Below are 7,937 nucleotides of genomic sequence, written 5' to 3'. Positions count from 1 at the left end.
GTATTGGTTGTCAAGCAATTTTGTATTCTTTACCACACAAAAAGTCCTTAACGACAGCAGCGCGTATTTTGACGCGCTTTTTTTGATTTCACGAACTAACACAATTGAATTTAATTGTGTTAGTTCGTGATGTGAGCGACGATTTATAAAACGTCATAAAAAATGGAATCAAATTTATATACAAAAATATGTTTGTTGTACCAACTAGTAAACATATTTGCAAGAAATCCTGATGTTCAAGTGAAAAAAAGATGGAAAAAACGACATTTTAAGATAAAAATATATGTTGATTGAAAAAAAAAATCAGAATTTTCCCAAAAGTGATGAGGGAGGGGGTGTTAAACTATTAAACTATTAATTTTTCTATGGGGGATTAAATCCCGTGGGTCCATTTTATCTCGGCCCTCCCCACCTCTAGACCTACAGTATTTTGAATTTCAGCATCAGCCACCGTGGAATTTTTGTTTTATAATTTTTTGCCAAGAATTTTAAATTATATTCATATTGTTATAATATCGGGATTGGTACGGTGAGTTTACTCTTTTTAACCGGCGGGTTATTTTATAGACCTATTAATATTATTCACACACACGTACACATGACATAGGCCTACCATAGAGAAAATAGAACAGTTCTATTTTCTCTATGGGCCTACACGTCACACCCCCACACACCCAAACACAAACAAGGTCATTCATAATTATACTCGTGTGTTTTTGTAGACCCACTTGGGGTCACGCCATTTGTGTGAGCCGTTATGGTTTGTTCCTGTTCCTGAGCGTTTCTCATGAGTTAAGTTTTTTAAGAAATAGGAATTTTGTCAGTAAGTATCAACATAAAGTATTTGTAAAGTACGCATTTAAAATTAGTTGGATAACTATGTGAAATTTGTACTCTACTTTTTATCTGTAGCGTGTAGCCTGAAGCAGAAGCATAGTTGTGGTTTACGTAGGCCTAGGCTAGGCTCCGGACTGCATGTGAATTAGGGTATCTCCGGACCGCGCACCTGTAGGCCCAAATCTTAACTCTCCTACCTAGGCCTAGGCGTGCTATGCACTAACTAGGGTGGGTGGTATTGATATTATTTTATATTTCTTTATTCGACAAACAATACAAAACTACATGAAAGGAAATACATAAAATAGAAATAAACATAACAAATGTCAATGAACAGATAAATATACAATTTTGTAAACAATTTTACAAAAACGATAAAGTAGTACTACTAGGCTAGGCCTAGTAGTAGGCTGACCTAGGCTAGCCTAGCTAGGCCTAGATTACTAAACTATCTATAAAACTAGCCTAGGCCTAGAGGAAGAGAGAATGCTGGGTGACCAACTGTCTGAGTTTCTATTCTATCAGTATAAAATCTTCCTTAAATCTAAGCTAGCCTAAAGCAAGCAAAAACTACATTTGAGACAAATTTGGCTAACTAAGAAGGATGTGAGAATCAACCCAAAAAATGATTGGAAATTATGTTTAAAGTAAAACTAAACTCAAATCTGGTATCGGTAGTTTAATAGATGGTGATGGTCATATATAATATGATGCCAATAAAACAAATTTATTTAATAAATCTTTTGCATCAGTTTTCACAGTTGAGGATATGTCGTGTATCCCTGAATTAGACTTCCGAAGTGTTTCCCTTACTTAGAGTTAAATACCATTGAATTTATTAAAGAGGATATTGAGATGTATTTAAATAAGATGGATATCTGTAAAAATTTTGGTCCGGATACATTCATTCTCGAGTACTTAAAGGAAACAAGTGGACAACTTAGTAATATTTTTAAATGTATTTTCTCTAAACTGTTACACGATGGAATGGTCCCTCCACCATGTCGTCTAGCAGATCTAGTACCTATTTTTAAAAAAGGAGATAGATTGGTTTCTCTAAATTACAGGCCTGTGAATCTGACATCGATAGTATATAAAACTGATGGAGCATATGGAATATAATGATCATTTTTCTGAGCATCAACATGGTTTTAGAGCCGGGCATTCATGTAATACGGCAATGTTGGAAGTAATGAATCAGTGGACCACATGGGTAGATGAGTGTTCTTGTTTCGATTGCATGTTCTTAGATTTTAAGAAAGCGTTCGATAGCGTTACGCACGCTAGATTGTTAAAGAAACTTAAGGCATATGGTGTAGGTGGAAACCTTTTAAAGTGAATTGAGGCTTTTCTCTCATGTAACACAACATGTTGTTGTCAAGGGAATTACATCAGAAAGCCAGTTGGTTAATAGCAGTATTCATCAGGGCAGTGTCCTGGTCCGTTCCTCTTTAATATCATTATAAATGATCTTTTAGATGGAATTAAATCAGATGTTAAAATTTTTTTTTTTTTTTTTGTTTACGATGGGACATGCTCATGACAAAAAGATTCTTCAGTCAGTGATTAAAACTGTTGAGTTGGGAATTCTTATTGATAATAAACTTATTTTTGATTCTCATGTTTTCTCAAGTTGCCTTTAAGGCAAATAGAAAAATTGGAATGATAAAGAGGTCTTTTTGGATAGGCAGTCTCTTGTTCACCTTTATAAATATATTGTTAGGCCAAGCATGGAATACTGCAGTCCAGTTTGGCAGCATATATATTCTAAGGAATCAGCTAAATTGGAAAAAATCCAACAACGTGCTACTAGAATTGTGTCAGATTAGGCCCTTCCATATGAACAAAGATTAAAAATGCTAACCTACCCATTTTAGAATAGAAGGCAAAGATCTGCACAAATTCAGGTGTACAAAATATTTAAAGGAATTGATAGAATCCAAAGTAATACTTTTTTGAGCTTGTTAAAGGGTCTAAAACTAGAGGCCTTAAACTAAAAATTATTATACCTCGTTCAAAATTGAGAGTGCATTAGAAATTTTTTACAAATGCTGTGTGCAATATCTGGAATAATTTACCAAGCCATGTGATTGAGGCAGACACGTTAAATCAATTTAAATCCTGTTTGGAAAATTGTTGGGGTCTTCATCCGCTGAAGTTTTCCCCAAATGTACGAATTGAAGGAGGATACACCCAGAGGGACACACAAGCTTTGGCTTCAGAAGTCTCAGTATCAAGGTAGGTCAAGGTAGGTAGGTAGGTAGCCTAGGCCTCTAGAGGGTAGCAGGTAAATACGGCAAAAACCAAAACGGTAATATTTTAACCAAAACGGCAATGAACCAAACCGGCAATGATAAGTACCAAAACGGCAACAGACCTAAACGGCAGTGACAGGTACCAAAACGGCAACAGACCAAAACAGCAATGACAAGTACCAACAACAATAGGCATAGTCCAAAACGGCAATGACAAGTACCAACAACAATAGGCATAGACCAAAACGGCAAAGGAGCAAAATCAATGAAATTGTCAGGACAGGCAAATCAAATATTGGCATGCATGTGGTCTTTTCCCACCTTTGATGTTTAATCGCGGGTGGTTTTTTAAAATGTATTACATATTTATGACTAATTATTTAGATGCTTCATTTTGTCTATATTTTAAAGTTTTATTTATTATTATTTATTTTTATGACAAATTTTTTAGCCTGATTTTGTCTGTATTTGAAAGTTTTATTTATTTAAATTTGTATGTTTTATTATAATAATAATTATTATTAATATTATTATTATTATTGTAGTTGTTTCATGTTTATAATTGGTTGCCGTTTTGGTTTATTGCCATTTTGTCTTAGGCCTATTGCCGTTTTGGTCTTGCCGTTTTGATTTATTGCCGTTTTGGTCCATTGCAGTTCTGGTCAAAAACTGTTGCCGTTTTGGTCATTGCCGTTTTGACTTATTTTATTGCCATTTTGGTTTAGTGCTCCTAGATCTACTAAGCCTAGGTACAGTACCATGATTTACCTTGATCTTGAGACGTTTGAGGCTAATACACCTGTGTGTCCTCCATGGATTCACAATAGTTGAATACTCATAAGGAGAGAACTTTAAATGGTGGTCAGACCAGTGTCTCTCTAAACCAGACTTAAATTGGTTGACTGAGGTACAGTAGGAGTTACAGACGATCAGGCCCAGGACAATTGGGTCCATTTTCAGGACGATCAGTCAGTTACAGTTTAAAAGTGGGCCCAGATCATCCTGAAAATGGACCCGATAGTCTGGAAATGGGCCTGATCGTAGTGAGCCTGATCATCTTGTGGCAGGTCCAATCGTCCGACTGTAGGCAAAATCATTTCAGCACATGACACTCGTCTGCATTTGTTGATGTTTGATATACCAAAATAAATAAATAAATATATTCACATTTTAATTACGATTCTTTATAATATCCAATGAATCAGAATAAAAGTTGGCCCGATAGTCCACACTAGGTGGACCTGATCGTCTTGGCGTGGGCCCGATCGTCCGTCACCCACAGTGGGCTTCCTACTAGGCCAGGCCTAGGTCTAGACTAGAGGTGCTAACACTCTAGATTAGACCTCTTCTATATGCCAGCCTCATGCCCATATTATAGTATACTGTAGGCCCCTATTCTAAGTCTGGTCTAGGCCTAACCCTACTGTACCTGTAGAACGTAATGATGTAACTAAAAGTCATCTGCGCATGCGAGAATGTTAAGTTCTTGTAGTGTGGTTTCTACATGTAGGACGCAATTTGGCCAAGACTACGTATGCAGAGAATGTAGGACGCCCGGTAGGGTGGTCATGCATGAATGGTTCTGTTCTAGCGTTGTGTCATCGTGCAAATCGAAAGCTCTCTACTGTTACAGTAGTTTCAGCACTGTCCTACATCACAGTTTTAATAATTCTGGCTATTCATGGGCCAAACAAAGTGGGCCTAGCCTATGTTAGAGCCTACAGTAGGCCCAACAGCCTCGAATAATGATATATTATAGGAGGGCATGGAGGGGCATTTGCTACAAAAATTCTAGGTCACGATATGTCTGCCACTTACTGTAGTATCACATCCACACATTTCATACAGTACTCAATGTATTGTAGCAGCATAATCTTGACCAAGGCGGGCTTATACAGTAAATAATACCTGAAATATTTTACTAAAAGATAATTTTGTTGTTGAGCTCTGCAATAGTCTGAGATTGCAAGACTGGATGAAATTGTCATGTGCAGTAAAATTCCCCCCCCCCGCAGTAAAATTCCCCCCCCCCCCCAGCGCCATCCCGCAAAATAATCACTCGCCTAAAAATTATGGTGAGTGTGTTTTATTGCTTGTCTGCCATTTTCAAATGACATGGCCTGGTAATCTGAACATATCTTTGCATAATTAGTTCCTACTTAAAATAAGCTAAGAAACGTTGCAGTGACAGTCATAGTACAGTATGTGTGTGTGGGTGCTATAAACATACAGCTTAAAAACTGTGCTCCTTGGCAGATACAGTTGTTTAGTTTTACGCAGGACTTTTGTTATTTTTGTTTTTCGGTTGAACTGGGATAAAACATGTACTGTACCTACTACCACCCATTTTTAAGTTCATTTGCTGAGTACCAAGTTGGATGTGCATTGCATTGGCAAAAGATTGCAGCCATTTTTTAACCTTTTCACTATTTTTCACTTGATCAATCTTAAGGTCTGTAGTGGGTACTTGTTTTTTGGAAATAGAAATTGCTTTTTAAATCCTTTACTGTAGGGGTCCTTAGTTGGTGGCATGTAGCCCAAATCTGGCCTTGGGAAGGACTTAATCCAGTACACCAGTGGTTTCAGCATAAAAGTAGGCAATTAATAATAAGGTTTTAAATAGCATACTATTACTAGCACTCTTCAGTGTTAATGGTGCTACTGTAATTTAAATGAAAATGATAAAAAATTTCATAAAAGTTTTTAAGATGAAGCAATGGAAAAAAGACTTGCTGATTGTGTAACAACTAACAGGATCTGAGAGTGCCAATTCTGGGGATTATGAATATAAACTTCTTTCAATTAAAACAAATTCAACTCATCCCATACAAGAATATTCCTGCCCAAAGTAAACCTCATTACCTTTATTATCACCTGTGCTACTCTGTAAATTTGAAAGGTTGTGATTTGTTTTGGAGTCTGCTGGCACCTTATATCAGAGTAGTTTGAATAGAGGGCTAGTAAGAAATACCATACATTCATCAGCAAGATAACCACACAAATTCAGTCTGACCATGAAATTCATATACCATACTGAATTGCATGACAAAACATCTGAACGCTTTAAAAAATAACCATCTATTCAGTTGGTCACGCTTCACTGACTAGTATACAGAAATGATGGTGTTGCGGTAGGCAGCTAGCACTGCCTTTAGAATTTAATCATAATATGATGTAGATATAGTGACTTGACTCAAAGGTAGAATTGAATTGGATTTCTTGGTTGTTGACAGACATTCTACAGTGCAGGAACTAGACTAAATTCTAGGCCCAGTTAAATACTGACTCTGAACTTCTGAAACCATGGAATTCTACTTGTACTGAAAGAAATAATTGGCGGTAAGATAGTGTTCGAATGTTAATCTCCGTAATGAATGCAGGTTTGAGTTGAGTGACATGCGATTACGTTGTCTTGTCTTTGATGTCTTGTTTTTGATTAATATTTGCATGTAATTTACTGTATTTTGCTTTGTAGACTCCATTTTGTTGATTTAGGTTTTGGTACACTGTAGTAAAATAGTTGTACTATATTCATTCGTTGATTTCCTGATCTTAGTGAGCTATAGACAAGATGAGTGCCATTGTTAGTCTTGTCTGATGCTTCCATTTTTTTTTGGATGTTAAAAAAATTGTAATTAAAGAAACAATTAAACAGGTTTTACATTATATTATTATATAAGGATGTTTGTAGATTTTGTGTAGTTAGCTTAATAATTCATTGTTTAATAATTAGGCCTATAGTTGAAACAATGTAATAATACTGTATAATCAAGTATGTTCGGTATATGAACATTATACTGTTACTCTATGGTTATTTTAAATTGTTAGTGTTTACTTGCTTTAATGCAGTAGGCACATGTAATATACAGGAATGGTAATAATTACAACATAGCTGCATGATGACTATTAACAAAACTATTTTTTAAATTGTTCATGTCATTTAAGAGGTTAATCACAAACCTGTATCAAGTAGATATCCATTAGAATTATTAATAAAAAAATATCAAATAAGTTTTAGGGCCTAATTATAATTATATTGTTGTTGTTGTTTTGCGATGTGATGTACCAACTGATTTTCCCAGAGGACCGAAATAAAGAAATCTTGAATATTGATCTTCAATTTATTCTGGTATTTGTAATTTACAGTAGCTCATAGTAGAATTAAATGAACCCAAAGAAAACTCTATGGATGGGTAAACTTAATTATTCACTGAGTACCTGTAAAATTAATGAATCTATAAAATATGGGCATGCAATGGAAACCTAGAAAATTTACATGGAAAAAAATGTTATTCGTAAATTTGAAAAAATGGAAATTCAAGAATTAATATGATTGATCATTGAAGGTTCATTTTAGCATTGCATTATCCAGTTGTATAGAATTATTTTGTAGTATTAAAGATAACCTCTTGTTTGAAAGAATAGTTCTTCAGTATGAGTTCCATTGTCATTTTATATAGTACACTGGTTTGTTTGTTGTACCTAACAAAGATACATTATATTTTATGAAGAATACAAAACTGGCAAGGTCTTGGCACAAAATTTGGTTTATCATTAAAATTTGCAACAATTTTACCAAGATAAGCAGGAAGCAACAAGTGCCATGGGACACATTTCATCTTTACAAAACAATTGACTACCTCTCAATATAGTATTCACAGTGTTGCATGCAGTTGTGTCCCTGATCACTAACTGTTAAGTTGCAGTGTCATATCAAGGTTCAACTATAGTGGATTTCAGTACTGTACAGTGTAATACCCGATTCACACGTGAAGTTAAATTTAACAAAAAGTAACAAATTGTAACCAAGCGATCTCCCGAGTTATTCCTACCGAGATAAAAAGC

Source organism: Anneissia japonica, unplaced genomic scaffold, assembly GCF_011630105.1.
Source record: "Anneissia japonica isolate Jap-2015-1 unplaced genomic scaffold, ASM1163010v1 scaffold2471_len1564793_cov202, whole genome shotgun sequence".
Taxonomy (NCBI): domain Eukaryota; kingdom Metazoa; phylum Echinodermata; class Crinoidea; order Comatulida; family Comatulidae; genus Anneissia; species Anneissia japonica.
This window is presented reverse-complemented; position numbering follows the sequence as displayed.